Source organism: Notolepis coatsorum (assembly GCF_963971535.1).
Source record: "Notolepis coatsorum genome assembly, chromosome: 15".
In the NCBI taxonomy this organism is placed as follows: Eukaryota; Metazoa; Chordata; class Actinopteri; order Aulopiformes; family Paralepididae; genus Notolepis; species Notolepis coatsorum.
The window spans coordinates 65270831-65298110 of record NC_140179.1 but is presented as its reverse complement, the minus strand read 5'-3'; positions in this window follow the sequence as shown (position 1 = coordinate 65298110).

Sequence of the window (27280 nt, the reverse complement as noted above, 5' to 3'; positions counted from 1 at the left end):
GTTCCGATCGCCACCAAGGCCACAATTGTCGACGGAATGCCACAATATCGCACACAACCCTTCACCTACTCCTTGAAGTGCTCATGTGCGATTCACAACGCTTCATCTCTTATCGTTTGCTTTTAATCATCGTGACAATGCAGTCATGCATCTGCCCTCATTGAAATACATTCAAAGTGAAAGTGCAGAGTCATTCGTGATTGCATCACCTGATGCATGATTGCATCAGCCTAACAGGTGTGTGGCTCATGGCCCATGGCTACAGCTGACCTGCTAATGACCTCTCATGGACTTAACCCTTAAGTTACCCTCTGTGTTGCAGTACTGAATTGCTTGACAGTGCCCTCTGTCTTGCGGGTTGTGTCATTGTAGGGATGTGCTCTTTCATTGGTCTATGTTGACCCATTGGACTCGGTAGGGATATCCTCTTTCATTGGTCGATGTTGACCACTCCCCCGATCCTTAGACCACGCCCCCTTAGGCCACCCCCCCGTTGTGTATCTCTTGAACCGTTTGTCGTAGAGACTTGCGGGTTGTGCCATTGTACTCGGTAGGGATATCCTCTTTAATTGGTCGATGTTGACCACTCCACCGATCATTAGACCACGCCCCCTTAGGCCACACCCCCTTAGTCCTGAACATTTTCAAAAACTCGGAAAAGTCAGACATTTTTGTTTAAATCCGAAAAATCCCCAAAAATTCAAAAACTCGGAAAAGTCCAAAAAATTTCTAAAACTCTGAAAAATCTGAAACATTTCAAAAACTCGGAAAAGTCCGAACAAAAGTCCGAACATTTAAGATAAGATTATCCCCTTGGGGAAATTCCGGTGTCAAAGCAGGGGGGGATGCGTGAATGGCCCCCTGCTTTGACACCTGAATTTCCCCACTGTGGGTGCACAGTCTGTATTCTCTTGGGAGCCAGGTCTGCCTATGGCGGCCTTTCTCGATGGCTAGGCTGTGCTCGCTGAGTCTGTACCTAGTCAAGGATCTTCTTAGTTTTGGGTCAGTCACAGTGTTCAGGTATTCTGCCACTGTGTACTCTCTGTTTAGGGCCAAATAACATTTCAATTTGCTCTGGTTTTGGGTTGATTCTTTCCAATGTGTCAGATAGTTTTCTTTTTGTTTTCTTATAATTTGGTTTAGTCCAGTGTAGTTTCTGTCTGGTGGCTCTGCTTGTGTTTGTGAGCAGATGATTTGATGAGTAGTGGGTATCTTCCTAGTTCTGCTCTGCATGCATTATTTGGTGTTTTCCGTTGGGTGCGGAGAATGGATTTGCTAAATTCTGCATGCAGAGTCTCAATTGGGTGTTTGTCCCATTTGGTGAAGTCTTGGTTTGCAAGTGGGCCCCAGACTTCACAACCATATAGGGAAATCGGTTCAATGACGGAGTCTAATATTTTGAGACAGATTTTGATTGGAATGTCTAACTTGATGTTCCTTTTTATGGCATAAAAAGCCCTTCTTGCTTTGTCTCTCAGGTCGTTCACAGCTTGGTTGAAGTTCCCTGTAGCACTGATGTTTAGGCCGAGATAGGTGTAGTTTTTTGTGTGTTCTAGGGAAATTGTGTCTAGGAGGAATTTGTGTTTTTGTTGTTGTAGGCTGGGCCTTTTTTGGAATATCATAATTTTAGTTTTGTTTAGGTTTACTGTCAGTGCCCATGTCTGGGAGAATTTGTGCAGAAGGTCAAGGTGCTGCTGTAGCCCTTCTTTTGTTGGAGACAGCTGCACCAGGTCATTTGCAAACAGTAGGCATTTGACTTCTGTGTTTGCTAGGGGGATGCCACGTGCTGCAGTTTGTTCCAATGTTTTTGCCAGTTCATTTATGTATATGTTGAAGAGGGTTGGACTCAAACTGCACCCCTGTCTAACCCCACGGCTTTGAGGAAAGAAGTCTGTGTGTTTTTCCTCATTCCTCACAGCACATGTGTTGTTGGTGTACATTGACTTTATGAGGTCATAGGTTTTCCCTCCAATGCCACTATCTAACAGTTTGTACAGCAGACCCTCGTGCCAAATTGAGTCAAATGCTTTTTGGAAGTCAACGAAACAGGAGTATACTTTGCTTTTATTTTTATTTATTTGGTTGTCGATTAGGGTGCTGAGGGTGAGAATGTGGTCTGTTGTACGGTGATTTGGTAGGAAGCCAATCTGTGATTTGCTCAAGGTATTGTTGTTTGTGAGGAAATGTATGAGTCTGTGGTTAATGATCATACAGATTGCTGTTGACACAGATCTCACGGTAATTGTTTGGGTCAGATTTGTCTCCCTTTTTGTGGAGCGGTGTTATGAGTCCTTGGTTCCAAATATTGGGGAATATCCCGGAGCTAAGGACAATGTTAAGGAGTTTTAGTATAGCCAATTGGAATTTGGAGTCTGTGAATATGATCTTTTCATTTAGGATACCATCCGCTCCGCAGGCCTTCTTGGTTTTAAGTGATTTTATTTTGTCCTGTAGTTCTTGTAGTGGTAATTGGTCTAGCGGGTTCTGGTAGTCTTTTATGGTTAACTCTAGGCTTTTTAGTTTATCTTGTATGTGTTTTTGCTGTTCATTATTTTGTATTGGGCTAAAGAGATTGGAGAAGTGGTTTACCCATACGTCTCCATTTTGGATCGGTAGCTCCTCGTGGTGTTCTTTGTTTAGTTTGTTCCTGTTTTCCCAGAAGTTGTTTGTTTTTATGGATTCCTCTATATCTTGTAGCTGGTTTCTAACGTGTTGGTCCCTTTTTTTTCTGACTGTGTTTTTGTAGTGTTTCAGTGTTTCACTGTATTGGAGACGTGTGTTCTGGTTGTCTGGGTCTCTGTGTTTTTGGTTTGATAGGTTCCTTAATTTCTTCCTGAGATTTTTACAATCATTATCATACCATTTGTCATGCATATTTTTATTTTTCCTCACTTTCCTATTTGAGGCCTTTAGGTTGGATAAGGAAGCTGTAAGGTCGAATATGTTATTGAGGTTTTCTACCGCCCCGTTTACGCTTTTGCTGTTGTGTTGTCTAAAACACTTGAACGTGCTGTATCCAACCAACTTACTGCTTATCTCTTACAGAATGACCTCCTAGACCCTAATCAGTGTGGCTTCCGGACTGGCCACTCCACAGAAACGGCCCTCATTGCGGTCACAGAGGCACTTCACTTAGCAAAAGCGAAAGGCCTCTCCTCTGTCCTGATTCTCCTAGATCTATCTGCAGCCTTCGACACAGTCAACCATCAGATCCTCCTCGCGGCCCTCGCAGGAATGGGAGTGGCTGGATCTGCGCTGACATGGCTGACATCATACCTCAATGACCGCTCCTACCAAGTGTCATGGAGAGGGACTCTGTCGGCCACCCGCCCCCTGTGGACGGGAGTCCCCCAGGGCTCGGTCCTAGGACCCCTTCTCTTCTCCCTCTACACTAAATCACTGGGTAACATTATCACGTCTCATGGCTTCTCATATCATTGTTATGCCGATGATACTCAACTCTTCCTCTCCTTCCCTCCCTCAGATATCCACGTCTCTGAGCGGATCTCAGCCTGTCTGTCCGACATCTCCGCCTGGATGACAACCAACCACCTCAAACTGAACCTAAGCAAAACAGAATTGCTCCACCTGCCGGCCAAATCCTCCCCCCTGACCGACCTTTCCATCACAGTCGAGAATGCAGCTGTGACCGCGTCCCCGACCGCCAAGAACCTTGGTGTTGTCCTCGACGACCAGTTGAACTTCTCTGCTCACATCGCAGCGACAACCAGAACCTGCAGATTCCTCCTGAGCAACGTCAGAAGGATCCGCCCCTTCCTGACAAAAGAAGCCACCCAACTCCTCATCCAATCAACAGTCATCTCCCGCCTCGACTACTTCAACGCACTGCTAGCTGGCCTCCCGGCCACTGCCACCAAGCCTCTTCAACTCATTCAAAACGCAGCGGCCCGCCTGATCTCAAACCTACCGAAGTCGGCCCATGTCACCCCACTTCTTAGGGACCTGCGCTGGCTCCCCATTGCTGCACATATCCGCTTCAAGGCCCTCGACCTAGCATACCGTGCGGCAAAGGGAACCGCTCCCGCCTACCTCCGGTCAATGGTCTCTAACTACACACCATCAAGACCCCTACGCTCTGCATCTTCTGGCCGCCTCAGACCTACTCCTATTGTTGTGAAGGATCAGATTAAACCGAATATATATATTTATTTATATATATATATTTAAATAGTGTTTGTATATCGTTTGATATCCCCTGTATATTCCTTGTACAATATGCACTGAATATCCCTTTAGTCTACTAAACAGCCCATAATAGTTTCATTCTACCATTGGACGAGAACCTGGCGCCAGGTTGCCATACCCCTAGGTTCAAGTTCAATCGTGCCGCCCAACATGTCGTGGCAAGCCCCGGTTCCGCGTAGGAATACGTCTGGCGAAATACGAATGGTACTATTTGTTCATAGCGCATATATATATGGCGCAAGTAAGTAGAACTTTCTTTTAGTCCAGTTCTTTACCCTCCAACAGAGTGACAGACGCGAAGCCTCACCCACGACGCACGTGTGGTGTAGTAAGGCCTACTTGGCCTCAGAATAGGCATTGAGATATCGTGTGGATTAATAGTTGAATAGTCATAGTTTGGCACTATACCGTCGAGTTGGACGTATTCTATTAAGCTAATAATAGTCTATTTATGTATGGTGCATCGTTCGGTTAGAGTTATAAAGTTATCAGTACCCCCCATCGTTCCTGACGTTATCTGGACGCTTAACCAGGCTGGGCAGACCCCTAGTGGTGCTTGCATCCGAGGAGCTCCGGGCCAGGGCGACTGGACCTGTATATTGGATTACTCTACCCGGACGACGGCGAGCCTTCCACGGCTTGGATTATGCTTTGGGTGCTTTGATTATTCCATGGATAACGGCCAACACTGCGGAGTGTTGGAACTACCCCCCGGAGAGGACTCCAGGTGAGACGGCGCTCTACACCAGTGAGGTCGCCTCACGTCTCTCCGTTGTGGACCGGCAGCTACCGTCCACCAGAGGGTCCAGCTGTATTCGTCTGCGGACCGAGGTTCTGTGGGCACCGTGTTCAAGACTTTGAATTCTCCCAAGAAATCGTCGGCCAGATGGGATACCGCCAGCGGCTTCTCTAACCCCCCCCTCCTACTGTCTTACAACCAGCGGGACCCCCCCCCCCCCTTAGTGTATCCAGCTATAATCATTTAAGTACCATCGCTATAGTTCCTAAATATCCAGGTTGTATACTTACTCCCTGCGTAACCAGAGATTGGACATTCAATGTTGATTTACCTACGAATACTCATTTGCCATACAAGTGCATATTTCAAATCATAAGTGTAAACAAGTGAACGTTGTATATACCTTTTGCTATATTAAATATTCGATTTGTACATTTGTGTGGACTTCGTTTCATCAGGTGGGAAAGTGTTCATCATACTTATATCATGTACTGGATGGCCAGAAGTTAAAGTACAAGAGGTAGTGGTATTAAATACCATATCTAACAATACAGTCAGGGAATTGTACCCCTCAGTTACAATTGGTCCTTCGAGCCGGATGGTAACTAGTGTAATATTAATATAGTGTTATTAATATTGAAATGGCCTATGATGAACACTCCACGAAACGGTCCTCCTAACCTAGAACGCCCGCGGCGCAGACGACAGCCACCTCAGTACTTAGAGGATTACACTGTCAGTCAACTACCTAGCCTTCGACAAACGGTAAACGCGGTAAAAGTAGAAAGTAAAATTATGTCTGACCTTAACGACCAGGTTTCCCCGACCACAGAGGCCCTAGTAGGTCCTAATGTAACTGACCAAGCTCACGGTGGGGACCAGGAGGGAGCTGACATGCCTTTACCCCCCGCCACTACCAAAGAAGTAGTCCCCGACCACCCCCGGGAGGAAGACAACCCTACAGAGAGAGAACTCTGCACGGAAGAAGAGGAGGAGAGCGCCGAGGAAATAGAGCTCCAGGACTCCCCAACGAGTACCCCCAGGAGCGGCTCACGCAGGAGCGGCTCACCTCCACAACCGCCTTCCCCCAGCGAAGCGGAGAGGATGCTACAACAGGCGTTCCTCGTCAGCCTGACAGCCTCTACCGAACGCGATCGACTTCAGGGTGAACGCGACCGTCTCCAAGCACAGGCGCTCAGCGAGCGCGAACAACTCCAAGCGCAACAACGGAGCGAAGAAGAGCGCACACGCCTGGAGATGAGACGCCTTCAGACGGAAGAGAATATGGCAAGAGACCGGGCCGACGCCCAGCGCGCCGCTGCCGGTGCCCAAAGAGAAGCAGATCTCACCAAGCGCGAAGTCGAGCGCGACAAGTTACAAGCGCAGCTAATGGAGCAGCTGATCCGCAAGGCAACACCCTCTCCCTCCGCCAGGGGTTCAAGGAACTCGTCGAGACAACAGTCAAGGGCAGCGTCTCCTCAACGAGCAAGCGACCCTGAACTTGACCAACAGACCGAGCCTATACCCCCCGCAGACCCCCTTCCCAGACCGCTCCAAGCGAGACCCAGCTACAAGGAAAGAGCGGCATACACTGCGGAGAAGCTAAATAAACGATTACAGGATCTGGAAGATCTGATAGAGGAAGAAGAGGGAGAGGAGGAGAACCAAGCCCGACGACAGCACAGTACTCCACCGGACCAGGAGGTCCAGTACAGCCCAGGCTATACCCCCGCGGCGCTGCGCTACAGACCCCCGACTCTATTCACGGGTGAGCACGACGCACGACCAGCCCCGAGGAATAGCACCTGGACCAGCGGGCCATGGTACCCTGTCAGTACCAGCCCACAGCGAGGCGCAAGAGGGGACTCACCCAGGAGGTCTCTCCCCCAACGCTCGCCGATGTATCAGCCATCCACGGCGTCATACATTGCCACGCCGTCATTTCCAGACTTCGCCTATGAGAGTCGAGCACAGTACACGGAGCTCCGGATGTGCTTAGAGACAATGATGGTGGATGTCGCTGATGAACGCCACAAGTATGCAATATTACTGAAGCACCTGAAAGTACCGCGAGCGCACAATATAGCGCTAGCCTATGCCACCTCTTCGACACCATACACAGCGGCCCTAGCGGCGCTGGACCAGAGATATGGATGTATATGGGATTACGTAATCCAAGAGATAAGGCATATTGATCGCCTACCCCCAGCCACAGACAATCGCTCATTAGACGACCTGTCAATCAAAGTGCAGTCCCTGGTAGGGATGCTGGGAGCGCAACGGGAAAAGGGCATGCATGAGCTATACGCCAACTCTAACATCGAGAGGATTTTGGAGAAGCTGCCACCCGCAAGACAAGAGCGTTTTAGGCGGCAGAGAGACTACCGGGATCCTAACGGCCCCGAACCATCCCTCCTTGATCTAGCCGACTTCCTGGCGAGAGAAGTCAGCAGCTTACGACTGGATACGTTCGGGCGGAGCACGCCAAGCTCCAGAGAGGGACCCAGGAGAATAAATGATGGAAGAAGATCGGTGACTGTCATGCACCAATCAGAGTCAGTACCGAGCAGTAAGAGTCACAGCACCCCCTCGAGAAAAGAGAAGTGGAAGATAGCGTGTCCCTACTGTGAGAAAGAACACTGGCTGTCACAATGTGACCTATTCACAAAGATGAATGCAGAAGAAGTGAGTCAATGGATAAAGTCCAACAGGCGCTGTTACCGATGTGCGCGGCCACACATGGCAGCCGAATGCCGCCTAAAGAAAAGGTGCAGTCGGTGCGACGGAGCCCATCTAGATATACTACACGAAAGTAACAGAAGACGGCCTCCACCTGCACCATCGAGCGGCACCAAGGCAAGTGTCATGTACATTGACCCCGCCAGCAGCAGCGGCGCCCAAGTGCTCTTAAAGGTAGTCCGTGTGACATTGAGCTACCAAGATAAAGTCATGGACACTTACGCCGTCCTTGATGACGGGTCAGAGAAGACCCTTCTGCTCGCGTCCGCTGCGGCCCAGCTGGGACTGCGGGGGAGCAAGAACGAAATGACGATTCGGACAATAAGAAGAGATTTAAAGACGATAAAGGGCGAGAATGTCTCCTTCACTATCGCAGCAAACGGGCAGCCAGAGCGACGGTATAAGATTACAAATGCTTTCACCAGCCAAGAAATAGGACTATCGCAGTACACCTACCCTGTCGCCAAGTTGATGGATAAATATGTGCACCTGCGCCAATTACCTATCCCGCTCATAGACGGCGCTACCCCGACCCTGCTGATAGGCTCCGACCATGCAGAACTCATAGTCCCGATTGACCGGGTCCATACAGGACCCCGAGGCTGTCCTGCAGCAGTCGAGACCCGCCTAGGGTGGACCCTCCAAGGCCCCCTCGCTAAATCTCTCAACCGAACAGCAGCCACTAGCTGCCTCCACTCCAGAACGACAGAAGAAGACACCACTCTCCTGCAGCATGTCGAGAGGCTATGGACACTAGAGACAATGCCCTTTAAGAACGAAAGGAAAGATATTCATTCTAAAGAAGACATTTACGCCATCAACCTACTCGAGCAGGGGACAAAGAGAGTCACAGTCGGCGGAGTGATGAGATACGCAACTCCACTCCTGAGGCGAGAGGGAATGCCCACCTTTCACGCAAAGAAAGACGCCACGGAGCGCTATCTATTGAACACGGAGCGGCGCCTAGCCAAAGACCCCGCTCAAGAGAGTGTGTACCGCGCTGAGATTGAGAAGCTAATCACAGCGGGACACGTAACAAAGATTGACATTAAAGAGGCCGATCAGACGACCGAATCATGGTACGTGCCGCATCACAAGGTCCATCACAACGGCAAGGATCACATTGTGTTTAACTGCAGCTACCAGATCGGATCCCAAAATCTGAATAAAGAGCTCTTGCCCGGCCCCACACTCGGCCCCTCCCTACTAGGCGTGCTACTGCGCTTCCGCCAGGACAAGGTGGCCATCAGCGGGGATATCAAAGGGATGTTCTTACAGGTGAGACTAGTAGAGGAGGACAAGCCCCTGCTGCGGTTCCTATGGAGAGAGAGGATCGGAGATGAGAACCCAGCCATCTACCAGTGGGAAGTACTCCCCTTCGGAACCACATGCAGCCCGTGCTGTGCTACATTTGCACTACAGAAACACGTCGCAGAGGACCCAACAGCAGATGAAGAGGTCCAACACAGTGTGAAGAACAGTTTCTACGTGGACAACTGTTTACAAAGCGTTTCGACTCAACAAGAAGCCGAGGCTCTCCTAATCAAGCTACGCGCCTCCCTGATCAAAGGCGGCTTTGATCTCAGGCAGTGGGCCAGCAGTGACCCGCACGTATTGCGCAGCCTCTCCCCCGCGGACAAGGCTGCCAGCAGCGAGACCTGGATGGCGACCATCCCAGGAGAAGCCCAAGAAATGACACTAGGACTAGTCTGGCGCTTCAAAACAGACTCGCTCCACTATAGACACAAACCCTTGGCTCCAGAGCAGGGAAGGTCGACGGCGATACCGACCACCAGACGGAGTGTGTACAGAACACTCGCCAGACAATATGACCCGTTGGGATGTATTCTACCTTACACCACCAGGGCAAAGATGATTGTACGAGCACTATGGGACAAGGACCAGGGCTGGGACGACCCAATACCCGCACACCTTGCCTCAACATGGAGAGAGTGGGAGACGGAACTCCGCTCACTCCCAGGCGTCAATATACGCCGCAGCTACTTCCCATCCACAGTGAGGCCAGAGACATGCGAGATTGATCTACACGTCTTCAGCGACGCCTCCGAAGTAGCCTATGGATCGGTGGCCTACTTGCGTGCCCAAGAGAAGGGAGGAAAGATACACACTGCTTTCATCCTGGCCCGCTCAAGAATAGCCCCACGTAAGCAACAATCTATCCCACGTCTAGAGCTCTGCGCAGCCCTAGCAGGAGCGCATCTAGCCACGTTAATCCAACGTGAACTCACCATTCCGGTGCACAGAACAATCTTGTGGTCAGATTCCACGACAGTACTCACATGGATCAAGTCTGATTCATGCAGATACAAAGTCTTCGTGGGAGTCAGAGTCACCGAGATTCAAGAGTTAACAGAAGCAGCAAGCTGGCGGTATGTGGACACCAAACACAACCCAGCTGACGTCATCACCCGGGGAATGTCTCTGGATGACCTAACCCGTCGCAACATCTACAGTGACGGACCAGAATTCCTCAAGCTCCCGGAAGGAGAGTGGCCTACACCCACCCCACGGGAAGCAAGTAACGAGGAGGCTGAGAACAAGAAACCTATGTTCTGTGGACTGAGCACAGTCGCCTCCACAGACCCCAACATAGATGACTGCATTACCCTAGAGAGTGCGCAGCAAAGAACATTCCTGCGGCACCACCCAGAGATTCAGTCCACCACTGACATGTCAGCAGCTGACTACGAAGAAGCAGAACTTCTTCTACTACAACGAGCCCAGAGAGACTCGTTCCCCGATGAGCTAGACTGTCTACAGGGAGGAAACCCCGTCCCATCAGACAGCAGACTGCTCCACCTGGCACCAGAGAGTGACGCCCATAATCTCATCAGAGTGGGTGGTCGCCTGCGGAGAGCCCCCGATCTACCGGATGATATTAAGTACCCGATCGTCTTGAACAGCCGACACAAGGTCACAGAGCTGATCATAAAGAAATACGACGAGGATGTACACCACGCAGGAGCAGAGAGAGTCTTCGCGGAGATCAGACGTCGTTATTGGATACTGCAAGGGAGAGAAGCAGTGCGGCGCTTCCAGCGAACCTGTCTAGACTGCCGTAAGTGGCGCGCGCAGCCCAGCATACCACGGATGGCTGACTTACCCCCCTGTCGCCTCCGACTCGGCGACAAGCCATTCCACTCCACAGGCATGGACTGTTTTGGCCCGTTGTATATAAAGAGAGGAAGAGGAACCGAGAAGCGGTGGGGTATTGTATTCAAATGCATGACCACCAGAGCGATACATATCGAGCTCCTTCCGACCATGAGCACAGACTCATTCCTTATGGCCTTCCGAAGATTCACATCACGGAAAGGAAAACCGTCTACATTGTTGTCTGACCACGGGACAAACTTCAAAGGCGGAGAAAGAGAGCTGAGAGAGAGCTTCCAAGCTATGGGCCCAGAACTTAAGACCCACCTCGCTCCATCCCAGATTGACTTCCAGTTTAATCCCCCGAACGCACCCCACTTCGGTGGAACCTGGGAACGAGAAGTACGTTCTATAAAGACAGCCCTGTACGCCGTGCTTGGGGCCCAGACTGTGGCGGAGGAAGTCCTAATGACAGTCCTCACGGAGATCGAGGGAGTATTGAACTCAAAGCCCCTCGGTTACGTCTCCAGTGATGTAGCAGATGTCGACCCAGTCACCCCCAACACACTCCTAATGGGGCGGCTGGACCCCGCGCTACCCCAGACAATGTACAGGCCTGAAGAAGCGAACGGCTGAAGAATGTGGCGGTACAGTCAAGTACTAGCTGACAAGTTTTGGAGCAGCTTCCTACTCCACTACCTACCGTCTCTACAGACCCGCCAGAAGTGGGTAAAAGAGAGAGACAATTTGACAGAAGGAACAGTCGTCATGATTATCGACCAGTCACTACCCAGAGCTATGTGGCCGGCTGGCCGCGTAAGCAAGGTGATCACCGGTGCCGATGGCAAGGTCCGAGCAGCTGAAGTACTCGTCCAAGGGCGCACGTACACACGACCCGTGGCGAGGCTCATAGAACTGCCCCGACTCCCAGATACTATCGATGATGACCATGACCCCATGACTTTGTGAGTTGACTGACCCTTACAGCGGACCTTGAGTGGTAGACAGTGCGGTTAATCTGTCTCTGCTTAGCTAATTAGGTGGGACTAATTAGGGGGCGGCTGTTGTGAAGGATCAGATTAAACCGAATATATATATTTATTTATATATATATATTTAAATAGTGTTTGTATATCGTTTGATATCCCCTGTATATTCCTTGTACAATATGCACTGAATATCCCTTTAGTCTACTAAACAGCCCATAATAGTTTCATTCTACCATTGGACGAGAACCTGGCGCCAGGTTGCCATACCCCTAGGTTCAAGTTCAATCGTGCCGCCCAACATGTCGTGGCAAGCCCCGGTTCCGCGTAGGAATACGTCTGGCGAAATACGAATGGTACTATTTGTTCATAGCGCATATATATATGGCGCAAGTAAGTAGAACTTTCTTTTAGTCCAGTTCTTTACCCTCCAACAGACGCGAAGCCTCACCCACGACGCACGTGTGGTGTAGTAAGGCCTACTTGGCCTCAGAATAGGCATTGAGATATCGTGTGGATTAATAGTTGAATAGTCATAGTTTGGCACTATACCGTCGAGTTGGACGTATTCTATTAAGCTAATAATAGTCTATTTATGTATGGTGCATCGTTCGGTTAGAGTTATAAAGTTATCAGTACCCCCCATCGTTCCTGACGTTATCTGGACGCTTAACCAGGCTGGGCAGACCCCTAGTGGTGCTTGCATCCGAGGAGCTCCGGGCCAGGGCGACTGGACCTGTATATTGGATTACTCTACCCGGACGACGGCGAGCCTTCCACGGCTTGGATTATGCTTTGGGTGCTTTGATTATTCCATGGATAACGGCCAACACTGCGGAGTGTTGGAACTACCCCCCGGAGAGGACTCCAGGTGAGACGGCGCTCTACACCAGTGAGGTCGCCTCACGTCTCTCCGTTGTGGACCGGCAGCTACCGTCCACCAGAGGGTCCAGCTGTATTCGTCTGCGGACCGAGGTTCTGTGGGCACCGTGTTCAAGACTTTGAATTCTCCCAAGAAATCGTCGGCCAGATGGGATACCGCCAGCGGCTTCTCTAACCCCCCCCTCCTACTGTCTTACAACCAGCGGGACCCCCCCCCCCCCCTTAGTGTATCCAGCTATAATCATTTAAGTACCATCGCTATAGTTCCTAAATATCCAGGTTGTATACTTACTCCCTGCGTAACCAGAGATTGGACATTCAATGTTGATTTACCTACGAATACTAATTTGCCATACAAGTGCATATTTCAAATCATAAGTGTAAACGTTGTATATACCTTTTGCTATATTAAATATTCGATTTGTACATTTGTGTGGACTTCGTTTCATCAGGTGGGAAAGTGTTCATCATACTTATATCATGTACTGGATGGCCAGAAGTTAAAGTACAAGAGGTAGTGGTATTAAATACCATATCTAACAATACAGTCAGGGAATTGTACCCCTCAGTTACACCTATCCAAGCTCCGGGAGGGTCATCAAAGCCGCCTATTCTCAGTCCTTGCCCCACAATGGTGGAATGAACTACCCACCCCAGTTAGGACAGCCGAATCCCGTCCAATCTTTCACCGTCGACTAAAGACGCACTTCTTCAACCATTATCTGAAATAATGAAAAAATAAAAATCTAACCCTAACTAACCTTACTGCCATGCACATGACCTAATAAACTAACCTACACTGTAACACGCAACACTTTGATGAACATTGTTACTCAGCTGATAGAGTTGTAACCTTCCTGATGACCTGTCGTACAGAACTTGTAAGTCGCTTTGGATAAAAGCGTCAGCTAAATGACTAAATGTAAATGTAAATGTGTTGGAGGTTTTTTTCCAGGAATTGGTCTAATTAGGATTGTACTTTAGTAGCTTGATAGCGGATTGGAATGCTTCCATACTACTTTCTTTCCATTTGTAGTGTTTTTTAATAGTGTGTAGTTTGTTTGGTTTTGGTATTTCCTGGTTGGGTGTTGATCTATTCAGGTAGACAGTGGTTTTGCTGTGGTCTGACAGGGGTGTTAGCGGGCTGACTGTGAATGCTCTGAGAGACTCTAGGCTGAGGTCAGTGATAAAATAGTCTACTGTACTGTTACCCAGAGATGAGCTGTATGTGTACCTACCATAAGAGTCCCCTCGGAGCCTACCGTTAACTATGTACAGTCCCAGCCAGCGACAGAGCTGTATAAGTTGTGTGACCCATGTTTATTTGTTGTTTGGTCATAGTTCTTTCTGGGGGGGTATATTTGGGAGGGGATGTTTCCACCTCCTGGTATGTGTTTGTCACCCTGTGTGCTGAGAGTGTCAGGTTCTCGTCCTGTCTTGGCATTGAGGTCCCCACAGACTATGTGACCACAAGCCTGGAACTGGTTGATTTCATCTTGTAGGATTGGGAACATGTCCTCCTTATAATATGGGGATTCGATTGGGGGAATGTAAGTGGCACACAGGTAGACATCTTTCTCGGTTGATGTAAGTTCCTTATTTATTTTTAACCAGATGAAAAAAGCTCCAGTTTTGCTTAATGGAGTGGGTTGAAAATAGTCTAATAGTGGGGCCCACACCTCCTGAAAGGAAGCGCTGTTGCCTCTATGCATTGCACAGAGTCTTTCATGGGGTAGCACACCGAAGATCTCTCTATACCACATTTGTATAGATGGAGGCTTATCCTTAATCCAGTTTATCAGAATACATTTCCGGGCTGAAAGTAGAAGTTTATCAAATAGTTTGAATTGTCAAGGTCAAGGTCAACTTTATTTATATAGCACATTTAAAACCAACCGAAGTTGTAACAAAGTGCTTCACAATATAACACATAGAAAATTACTAAAAATACAATACAAAACTGAGAAACACAAAAAATACTATATATAGAAAATACAATACACACATGTATTGTAAGCTGTATTACATTAAAACAATATAAAAGACTAAGAAATACAAAACATTTCAAATACAGTATGTACACAAAATCAGAAGCTGCAATACATTAAAAACAATCACGACACGACCAGAGATATATGGCTTACTAAGCCTCAAAACGCCAAAGAGAATAAGTGAGTCTTTAGCTGAGCCTTAAAATTGTCTAGGGTCTGAGCAGATCTAATTTGTAGTGGAAGACTGTTCCATAATTTAGGGGCAGCCACTGCAAATGCTCGGTCACCTTTTGTTTTTTGCCTAGACCTTGGGACATCTAAAAGTAATTTATTTGATGACCTCAGTGCTCTAACTGAGGTGGAAGCATGGAGAAGTTCAGCTAGGTACTGAGGGGCCAGACCATTTAAGGTTTTAAAAACAAACAACGCAATTTTAAAATCAATCCTGAAACGAACAGGGAGCCAGCGCAGGGAAGCTAGCACTGGACTGATGTGCTCACGCCTCTTAGTGCCAGTCAAGAGGCGTGCAGCAGCGTTCTGCACTAGCTGCAGGCGTGTCAAATGTAAGGGTGTCAAATGAATTTCCTTTGATGGGAGTCCCAGTAAGAAAGCTCCCGGATCCTTCTTAATTTTCACCTTGTCGCTTAACTCACGTGCCACTTGGCCCCAGAACCTGGATACACACTTACATTCTTATTATTCCCAAAAGTAGTGATAGTAGGTACCCAGATCTGTTTGACATTTCGAACATAAAGGAGATATTGAACAGCCCATTTTGTTAGTTATTTTTTCAATACGTTGCTGCGAGCTATTATTTGTAAAAATTATTGAACCACAGACAGCAATCGGAATACTGGCATTTGCATTTCCATAACGCTTTGCTGCTGCCCATTCAGTCCACACTAGTAGCAGCTGCAGCTTTCATCTCTACAGTATATTTTCAAAAACATGAGGAAAAACTTAGCTTGAATTGTCTTTATTATGAAAACAAAAACAGGACGTTTGCTTATTCTCAATGTGCCGTTTAAGGTTTGCTGTCGACGTTGTCGATGTACGGACTTGCTTCTTCAAACCGGGTTTACAAAGTTTACAGACAAACGTTAGATTTTTTCTGAGTCAGTACTGACTTTAACGTTAAACTCTTTTAAATGCTCTCACGCCGACGCCGTAGAGGTAGAGTCTGACTCTGAGCGAGTGCTGCTGCAGCTCTCGGCTTCGTCCATGATAATTATGCTCGCCGATTCCGCTGTGCCACTGTTTGTTGTGAGGAGTCTGATGACGTAGCCAGGGGGTGACAGGCGCGTTGCCAGATTAGGTGGTTTTCCGCATTATTTTGAAGCCTGTTTACGGTGTGTTTTAACTGGGTTTTCGGCTGAAATGCATATGAAATCTGGCACACCTTTGAACGCCGTTATAGTAGAGTGCTGAGAATTTGAACACACTTGAACGCCGTTTTAGAGCGCTGAGAATGAACGCGTTCTCAATTACGTTCATTTAGCAGATATACAGTACGTTCAGTTCACGTTCAGGTACATCACTGTTAGCATGCCTCCAGAGTCTCTCCCCTGTTTGACCCCTGTTAGCTTGGTGGATGGTACCAGCAGCTCTCTGTAGTTTGCAGGACAGCCAGTAGGACTCTCTCTCTTCTCTCTCTCTCTATCTCTCTATCTCTCTCTTCTCTGTATCTCTCTCCCTCTCTCTCCTCTCTCTCTCTCTCTCTCTCTCTCCTCCTCTCTCTCTCCTCTCTCTCTCTCTCTCTCTCTCTCTCTCTCTCTCTCTCTCTCTCTCTCTCTCTCTCTCTCTCTCTCTCTCTCTCTCTCTCTGCCAGGGCCTGCCACCAGCCTCTGGGATTGCATTAGGGCTGCCCCATTATGCTGTTGCCATGGGGACCCTGACACCTCCACTGATTAACTGGGAGCCACGCAAGGCTGAGTCGCAGAGCAGTGTGTGTGTGTGTGTGTGTGTGTGTCTCTCTGTGTGTGTGTGTGTGTGTGTGTGTATGCGTGTGCCCCGATGTGATGTGTGCACGTGTGCACGTGTGTTTATGTGTGCCATTGCTCGCTTATGTGCGAGTGTGCGTACATGTGTGTGTGTGTGTTTGTGAATCTCCAGGGATAAAAAAACTGAAAAGTGTGGACCATATTTCATATCTTTGACTAATGTGTAGATTTAATTCTCGTTCTGCAGCAGCAGCTGTTCAGAGCTACATTGCTGCTTGGTTTCTTTGTGTGTGAGCCGACCATAACGCTCTCAGTTCCATCCTGGAAGCGCTCCGTGTCGCCCGTCCAAACCCACCATGTGCTCAGGAGACGGGATGTATACAAACATTGGATGGCGCTGAAACTGGGCTCTCGCTCTCTCTCTCTCTCTCTCTCTCTCTCTCTCCTCTCTCTCTCTCTCTCTCTCTCTCTTTCTCTCTCTCTCTCTCTCTCTCTCTCTCTCTCTCTCTCTCTCTCTCTTCTCTCTCTCTCTCGCTCTCACTCTCACTCTCTATCTGTCTCGCTCTCACTCTCACTCTCTATCTGTCTCTCTCTCTCTCTCTCTCTCTCTCTCTCTCTCTCGCTCTCGCTCTCGCTCTCGCTCTCACTCTCACTCTCTATCTGTCTCTCTCTCGCTCTCCTCTCACTCTCACTCTCTATCTGTCTCTCTCTCTCGCTCTCCCTCTCTCTCTATCTCTCTCCTCTCTCTCTCTTCTCTCTCTCTCTCTCTCTCTCTCACTCACTCTCACTCTCACTCTCTATCTGTCTCGCTCTCACTCTCACTCTCACTCTCTATCTGTCCTCTCTCTCTCTCTCTCTCTCTCTCTCTCTCTCTCTCTCTCTCTCTCTCTCTCTCTCTCTCTCTCACTCTCACTCTCACTCTCACTCTCACTCTCTATCTGTCTCTCTCTCTCGCTCTCCCTCTCACTCTCACTCTCACTCTCTATCTGTCTCTCTCTCTCGCTCTCCCTCTCTCTCTATCTGTCTCTCTCTCTTTCTCTCTCTCTCGCTCTCTGTCTCTGTATCTCCATCTCTCTCTCTTGGCATGAAGTACTTAAGCATTACATCACACGCAGGAGTGGTTTGTGACCAATAAACCATGCCTAGGGGTGGTTGTTAGGCCCGAGGCGCAGCCGAGGGTCGTTAGACCCCCCTAGGCATGGTTTATTGGTCACAAATCACGACTGCACGTGGTGTAAAGCTTTTATACAACTGCCAGATTCATCCAACCTTATTTCTATACAATAAACACACATTAATCGAAGATTTATTGAAAAAACCATCCGCCAGAAAAAGTAGTTCCCACAACTCCATGTGGAAGCAGCTTGAAGTGCATCCAACCAAACTAACACATCCAACTGTGTATTATTGGAATGATTGAGAGAAGTTGCCTCATGTGGAAGCAGCTTGAAGTGCATCCAACCAACTAACACATCCAACTGTGTATTATTGGAATGATTGATTGAAAATTTATTAAAACGTTTTCTTTGCCCTATAGGAAAAAAACGTTTTCTTCGCCCTATTTTTTTATTTATTTCTTTTAGCCTAAACTTAACCAGTTGGAAACCAGGGGTACAGTAATAAAATTAGCAATCAACCAATCAATCAATTCAATAGACCATGCTCACTTAAAACAGCGCTGCTTCTCTCTCAGTCTGACTCCCCCGCTGTTGCAGACAGGAGTGTGTGTGTGTGTGTGTGTGTGTGTGTGTGTGTGTGTGTGTGTGTGTCACAGTGTGTGTGTGCGTGTGTGTGTGTGTGTGTGTATGTGTGTGTGTGTGTGTGTGTGTGTGTGTGTGTGTATGTGTGTGTTTGTGGGTACGCCAGCGTCGGACAGTGTGAGAGAGAACGCTGCAGTCGGAAAGTAGGAAGGAAGAAATTTAAATCAATCAATTAATCTATCAATCAATCCGCGATTTTTCTTTTGTTCTAGATTGAGTCAAGACCCATCAATTACATCATCCAACATTGTTTAAAATACTAACACATTCCCCTTGACAGAATCGCTTCATATTTAGTCGTTATGGTGCTTTCAACATAACCATTTGTTCTCCGCGATCCTGTTTTCTCCCGGAGTGAGCCGGGGAGGGTTATGTGATTTGGTTGTGGGCGGGTCCTGAGCCCAGGACCGTGGATTGTTACCAATAAAGACGTGTGAATGGCCAATCAGAATCGAGAAATTTGCATGCCGTTGTATAAATTTCAATATACAGTATATCTGAAATCCTCTTTCTCTCTCTCTCTTCTGTGTGTGTCTGTCTCTGTTGTTCTCTCTCTCTTCTGTGTGTGTCTGTCTCTGTCGTTCTCTCTTCTCTTTGTGTGTGTCTCTTCTCTGTCTTCTGTGTGTGTGTATGTGTGTCTCTCTCTCCGTCGCTCTCTCTCTTCTCTGTGTGTCTCTATCCTATTCTCATCATCTGAGTCTCTCCCCCCCCCCTCTCTCTCTGTCTCTCTCTGTCTTCTGTGTGTGTCTCTCTCCATCTCTCTGTCTCTCCACCCCTCTCTGTCTCTCTGTCTTCTGTGTGTGTCTCTCTCCATCTCTCTGTCTCTCCACCCCTCTCTATCTCTCTGTCTTCTGTGTGTGTCTCTCTCCATCTCTCTGTCTCTCCACCCTCTCTGTCTCTCTGTCTTCTGTGTGTGTCTCTCTCCATCTCTCTGTCTCTCCATCTCTCTGTCTCTCTGTCTTCTGTGTGTGTCTCTCTCCATCTCTCTGTCTCTCCACCCTCTCTGTCTCTCTGTCTTCTGTGTGTGTCTCTCTCTCCATCCCTCTGTCTCTCTCTCTGTCTTCTGTGTGTGTCTCTCTCCATCTCTCTGTCTCTCTCTCTGTCTTCTGTGTGTGTCTCTCTCCATCTCTCTGGCTCTCCTCTCTCTCTCTGTCTTCTGTGTGTGTCTCTCTCCATCTCTCTGGCTCTCCTCTCTCTCTCTCTGTCTTCTGGGTGTGTCTCTCTCCATCTCTCTGTCTCTCCACCCCTCTCTGTCTCTCTGTCTTCTGTGTGTGTGTCTCTCTCTCTCTGTCTCTCCTCCCTCTCTGTATCTCTGTCTTCTGTGTGTGTGTGTGTGTGTGTGTGTGTGTGTGTCTCTCTCCATCTCTCTCTCTCCATCTCTCTCTTTATCCCCTATATATAACTCTTCTTTGTGTCTGTTTGTCTTTCTTCTTCTCTCTCTTTTGTAACCCCCCCCCCCCACATGAACACACTATGTTGTCAGTAGCCCAGTTCTAATAGATGGCCAGAGAGAGAGAGAGAGAGCCCACACTACAGTGCCATCTGGTTAATGCTGCCATCCTCCTGCTTATGAATTACGCTAAATTGTGCCCAGGAGAGAGCAGCCACATGTTCATTATGAAAGCTGTGGGGGTATTAGAGTTCCCCTGGGTGGCGCCGAGTGAGCCGTGTGCCACAGCAAGCCAGGACACACACCACTGAAGAAGAAGAAGACCAAGAAGAAGAAGACCAAGAAGAAGAAGACCAAGAACAATGAATATACATTATACACGTTTAAGCAGCAAAATCCTGTATTAGCTACTACACAGACCAACAGATCAATGCCATTTTTAACAAAGTGCAGACATAGGTGGGGTGGGGGGGGGGGTCATGCGTCTGGTCACGGTGACGGGAATGCCACTCCTGCAGGCCACTCCATCCCCCGCCACCACGAGGAAAACCAGCGAATCCCACGCGTCTATATTTATCACAGCCGAAGAGTGCAAGAGCGCTTCCGCATTTTACCCTGATTGGCCCCGGTCACGCCCTCCAAACGCCCATTTTCTTTTCCCCCGCTCAGACGCCCAAATGGAATACATATATAGTATATTATCGCGATGCGATAACGTTATTTCCCTGTACATTGCAACGTTAACACAACGCAGCTGTCAACTGTACTTTACATATTATCCAAACGAGGACCACATAACGCCATACGAGGACCACATAACGCCATAACACGCCATAATGTTATTTCCCTGTACATTGCAACGTTAACACAACGCAGCATTTCCCTGTACATTGCAACGTTAACACAACGCAGCTGTCAACTGTACTTTACATATTATCCAAACGAGGACCACATAACGCCATAACACGCCATTATGTTATTTCCCTGTACATTGTAACGTTAACACAACGCAGCTGTCAACTGTACTTTACATATTATGGAATACATGTATATTATCGCGACGCGATTCACTCGCAACGCCATTACGTTATTCGGGCATTCATAAAATTGATTGAATGAAATTGATTGAATGAAAATGTTATTAACAGATTGCAGAATGGGTACAATACAGTACGGCTCAATACACACAATTGTTAAGGGGATGCAGACCAGAGAAAGACTTTCGTCTTGTAATGTGTGCTAATATGGCGTGTTAATATGTGATTGACCAGCATTAATATGAACCAAAGGCTTTGGCTTTAATATGGCATATGGCGCGTTCTGGCATCTGTGATTAATGGGGGTCTGAACCGCGTCGAACCAAGCGGCGACCTCATGCGCATGCGCGGCGAGCACCTGGGCGAAGGAAAAGGAAATGCGCATTACCGTACTGGCGTATGGCGAAGAATGCGGAAGCGATCTTGCACTCTTCGGCTGTGATAAATATAGACGCGAATCCCACGCCCCCACCCCCAAACTCCACAGAGGAATGACAGGCCACGCCCCCACCCCCAAACTCCACAGAGGAATGACAGGCCACGCCCCCACCCCCAAACTCCACAGAGGAATGACAGGCCACACCCCCCCACCCCCAAACTCCACAGAGGAATGACAGGCCACTCCCCCACCCCCAAACTCCACAGAGGAATGACAGGCCACGCGCCCCAGGACCCGCAGCCACGCCAAAGGAGACACGACTCCAAACACTCAAGCAGACAGACACAACAGCGGCCAAATGAGAAGACACACAGTTCCAGCTGAGAGGTAGGAGCTTGAAAACATAATGGTTCCATAGCCTGAAGTCTTCTGTAGTACAGGTCCAAAGTTCATAAAAAAAAGATCAACTGGCCAAAATCAGCCTTCCTTCCACTCAACGAGACTGCGAAGGCAACCATCCTTCCAGCAAACATACTCATGGTAGAGCACTTTAAATGCCTTGGGATTGAAATATTCCCAACTGTTAACCAGACAGTAAAGTATAACTACTCCAGCTTGGGTGACAGGATTACGAAGGATTTTGACAGGTGGTCCAAATTAAAGAACTCATTACAGACAGGGTTTAGCATTTCCAGACTTCAAGTATTATTTTCAAGCTTACTCTTTGAGACCTCTTATCACTTGGTTTGACGCTCAAGCGGCTGTGTCCTGGCGTCCATTGGAGGAGAAGATGGTGTCCCTACATAGACTTCAAGATGTCGTGTATACCAACATTTCAATTAAGCAATGCAAATTACGATTTGGCCATCTGATCACACATGTGATCCAGATTTGGCGTGACACCCAGAAAGCATGCACTAACCGCCATAAATGGCACACGCATTCCCCACTATTCAATAACAATTTGCTCCTTATTGGACAACGACCCATTAGATTCCCCAGATCCATACATTGGGGGATATTTTCAATGACTCTGGTATCCGTTCTTTTCAGGACCTATCCAACGGATTTGATCTCCCCGGAAACTCCTTTTTCTTTTCTTTACAAATGAGGGCAGCTCTGAAGGCTCATGGAGTCCAATGGGACGCTCCACTAGAGCGCCACCGGTTTCACAAATTATTTTATGACAGAGAGACATCGAGAGGCTTTGTCTCTGACTTTTATCTGCACTTACTTACGTCCTCATATAAAGACCTACCCTTAGATACGATTTGGAGAAACTTTTTCCCCCGACCGGAAGTCAAAATGATGCGTCGCGTTCTGCTTGTGTGTCCGGTTAATTTATTGCTGTTTAACTTGTCCATGTCCAGTCCTTTCGATTAGCCCCACCGTTCATTGTAAACAATGATGCATGTAATTATATTAACGTTACTGTGTTGTTGTAGCTATGTTAATAAATTCTGAATGGCATTAACGTTAGTTGGGTTACTTGGGTATGATAGCATTGAATAGCATCAACGCTAGCTGGATTTGAAGGCGTATGCTATGGAAGTCCCCTGCGGCTCCACTTTGTTGAAATGTACATACTAGGGCTATAGGATAACCACCGGTTAATTCGCGATTTTATATTGGTTTGTCATGACAAACCAATTACATAATCCAACATATGTGTAAGAAACTAACATATTCGAGTTAACGGTATATTATTTTAATGATTCGTTACGGCAAAATCAATACTTCCATTTGTATAAATTACGCTAACTGAGGATAGTAGAGCAGAACTAGGCGTAACGCGATTGGCGAAACGTCAGTGGCCAATCAGATCGCAGAACCCGAACACGGAACTGCAAGTGTGTTGGTAAAAGACTATACGCGGAGGGGACACGTGATGCAAGGCTTCTGTCCTCACTACAACCGACCTGTGGGAGGCATAGTCTAGCAACGTTCAAGACAGGGGAGGGAAGAATTGGATACACGAAATTGGGATGGGAGAAAAATTGAAAATGGGGAGAAAAAGTTAATAAAAAAAAAACAGTGGTCAATCATTTTCGCCATCAGAGGTGACTGGGCAGTTCAGGACAGTTCCTGGTCACTTGTCCGAACGGCTTGTCAAATGACGCTCACCAGATGTTTCGTCTTGTAACTTGAGAATGGAATCACGCAATAGGTTGAGTGTGGTGACGATTGAAAGGCGGAAAATTCAACTTTCCAACAATGTATTGCTTGATCGTCGAAAATGCAGCCCGGAGCCGACAGACGAGGGCAAATAATAATAATAAACTTTATTTGTATAGCACCTTTCATACAATAATTGCAAGAATAGCCTGCTTCGGTTCAATGACCCAAAGAAGAGTGGGTCTCAGGCAGCCAGAAGATGCAGAGTGTAGGGGTCTTGAGGGTGTTTAGTTAGAAGATGCAGAGCGTAGGGGTCTTGAGGGTGTGTAGTTAGGAAATGCAGAGCGTAGGGGTCTTGAGGGTGTGTAGTTAGAAGATGCAGAGCGTAGGGGTCTTGAGGGTGTGTAGTTAGAAGATGCAGAGCGTAGGGGTCTTGAGGGTGTGTAGTTAGAAGATGCAGAGCGTAGGGGTCTTGAGGGTGTGTAGTTAGAAGATGCAGAGTGTAGGGGTCTTGAGAGTGTAGGGGTCTTGAGGGTGTGTAGTTAGAAGATGCAGATGGTAGGGGTCTTGAGGGTGTGTAGTTAGAAGATGCAGAGGGTAGGGGTCTTGAGGGTGTGTATTTAGAAGATGCAGAGCGTAGGGGTCTTGAGGGTGTGTAGTTAGAAGATGCAGAGTGTAGGGGTCTTGAGGGTGTGTAGTTAGAAGATGCGCTCTGTAGGGGTCTTGAGGGTGTGTAGTTAGAAGATGCGCTCTGTAGGGGTCTTGAGGGTGTGTAGTTAGAAGATGCAGAGCGTAGGGGTCTTGAGGGTGTGTAGTTAGAAGATGCAGAGCGTAGGGGTCTTGAGGGTGTGTAGTTAGAAGATGCAGAGTGTAGGGGTCTTGAGGGTGTGTAGTTAGAAGATGCAGAGCGTAGGGGTCTTGAGGGTGTGTAGTTAGAAGATGCAGAGCGTAGGGGTCTTGAGGGTGTGTAGTTAGGAAATGCAGAGCGTAGGGGTCTTGAGGGTGTGTAGTTAGAAGATGCAGAGCGTAGGGGTCTTGAGGGTGTGTAGTTAGAAGATGCAGAGCGTAGGGGTCTTGAGGGTGTGTAGTTAGAAGATGCAGAGCGTAGGGGTCTTGAGGGTGTGTAGTTAGAAGATGCAGAGCGTAGGGGTCTTGAGGGTGTGTAGTTAGAAGATGCAGAGCGTAGGGGTCTTGAGGGTGTGTAGTTAGAAGATGCAGAGCGTAGGGGTCTTGAGGGTGTGTAGTTAGAAGATGCAGAGTGTAGGGGTCTTGAGGGTGTGTAGTTAGAAGATGCAGAGTGTAGGGGTCTTGAGGGTGTGTAGTTAGAAGATGCAGAGCGTAGGGGTCTTGAGGGTGTGTAGTTAGAAGATGCAGAGCGTAGGGGTCTTGAGGGTGTGTAGTTAGAAGATGCAGAGCATAGGGGTCTTGAAGGTGTGTAGTTAGAAGATGCAGAGCGTAGGGTCTGTAACGTTCTGGGTTCCCTGCTTAGGAACCCAGCTGTCATTCTGGAATGTTGTCACCTGGTGGTTGGTATTTGCATTTTGGTTGTCACACCCCCATTCCTGTTGTGTCACTGATTGGAACTCCCCACTGGTTGCTGTCACTGTGCTGTCAATTTGCTGTCACAGTTAATTGATTGGAATGTTGGGTTTGTGACTACTTATTCACTCTCTGTTTCCTTGTCTTGTTGTCGAGGCTTCAGAAATCCGTTTGTGTGGGAAGGAGCTGGTCAGAGGTTGCTGAGCCACTCGCGATGCACTTATTTATCTTTTGCTCTGTTTCTCTGTTGACGCCCGGCGTCTTTCCTGGCTTATCGCTGCTCTGTGTGTTTTAATAAAGACACATCCTTAGAAAGAGCTACCTATCTCCATCTCTCCTTGTCTCCTCCACCATTGGACTCACTACCACTGCAACCGCAGCACAGCACAGTGAACATGGAGCACTATTACAGTAGGTGTCTTCAGAACATGAAGCACTATTACAGTAGGTGTCTTCAGAACATGGAGCACTATTACAATAGGTGTCTTCAGCCTCTGTGTCTGGACCCCCCTGAGACAATCTGAGAACATCTGTCAGATCCTTTAACCCTCTGTTGAGACAATGTACGATGATTTAAGTTGAGACAACGTATGATGATTTAAGTTGAGATGGCATGGTTAAAAAAACTCCTCAAAACCCACCTCTTCAACTTGGCCTTCAACCCCTAATTTCTCACTTTGTATGTTGTGTCTGTCCACTATGTTTGCTACTTTTGTCATTCCCCCCCCCTATGTAAAGCGACCTTGGGTCTTCTGAAAGGCGCTATATAAAATTAAAAAAATAAAAAGTTATTATTATTATTATGGTTATTATTTCATTACGGAGTCGTGGGCCTAATACTTGACAAAACACCAGTCAAGTACCTGGGGGTCCACATCTCAGAAGACCTGACATGGACAACACACATAGACTCAGTCGTAAAGAAGGCGAAGCAGCGCCTCTACCACCTGAGACAGTTAAGGAAGTTCAGAGTATCAGGGAAGATACTCCAGTCCTTCTACTCCGGAGCTGTAGAGAGCATCTTGACCGGAAAAATCACTGCCTGGTATGGAAACAGCACGGCACAGGACAAGAAGGCCCTACAGAGAGTGGTGCGCTCAGCCGAGTCTTGAACACTGAACTCTCCAAACACAAGCACACATGCACACACACAACACACATACTGTATACGCTCACACACTAACAGTCACTTAGCATGAACACACACACACATGCTGCACACGCTCACACTCAACGGTCACTTTACACAATGAAAAGGTCACTTTAAAAAATAAAAAATAAAAGAGAACGGGAGTGGTTCTTGTATAGTAAATAGATGGATATAGCAAGTTAGCATAAGGACACATAGTATAAATGTAGATTGTATAGTATTGTATAGTAGTGTACATAAGACCCAGTGCCTCTGTATTTCACTATGGCAGGACCTTAGCATGTCTTACCATGCTTTTTTGTAAACTTTATGTACATTATACCTGTTATGTCTTATTCTTACTTACTTGTATTATTGCACAAATGTCTTATTCTCATTCTTATTCTTATTACTTGTATTATTGCACAATCGCTGCAAGCATGACCACCCGCATTTCACTGTATGCTTGTATGCCGTGACAAATAAAACTCTTGACTTGACTTGACAGTCAAGGGAGGTGCCCACTTGATAACCCTGGATATATGCTGCCTCTTGCTGCCTATCTATCTACACATTGAGTCGTGGTGGCCATTAGGGGCCATGTGGTAGGGTATGTAGCATCTACTGTATCTATCTATGTTGAGTCGTGGTGGCCATTAGGGGCCATGTGGTAGGGTAGCATCAGCATTGTCAATACCTGGGCCCTCATTCATCAATGTGTGCATAGAACATGTTCTATTTCCACACGTAAGCACGGAATGTAGAACCAGTGTACGCACAGGGAAGTCGGGATTCATCACACGTGCGTACGCAGGCTCTATGCTCCTCCGTGTTGATGAATACCACTTTGTTCTACCGTCAATGCTCGTGCATGATTATCCATATATGGTCATGAAAATGAGGAAACACCCCCCATGGGATGTGAAATAATGGACTGACCCGAGCGGAACTCTGAGAAACTCCACGAAGATTGTTCACTGCTGTCGAACCAAGAAGACACTATCGCGTATTATGGGATAAATAAAAGGCGGACTTGTAAACGGTGATGTCAGATATCAACGGCTCCCTAAGACCATTGCTGCAATTCTGCCTGGACAGCTCAAAATACTAATAAAGACCGTTCGTTGACCACTGTTTGGCGTTGGTTGTGTGTCATTATAACCGTGCTGTAATATGAATGCCTTTATTAGTTGTGTTCGATTGGCTATATGATTTTTAGAGGCATCTATTTTGTTGTCGGCTAATAAAGACCGCGCTGGAATATGACTGCCTTTTCCCGTGTTGTTTGATTAATACCCAGGGATTAAAGTTCTCCTCAATTTTATTCCAAATCG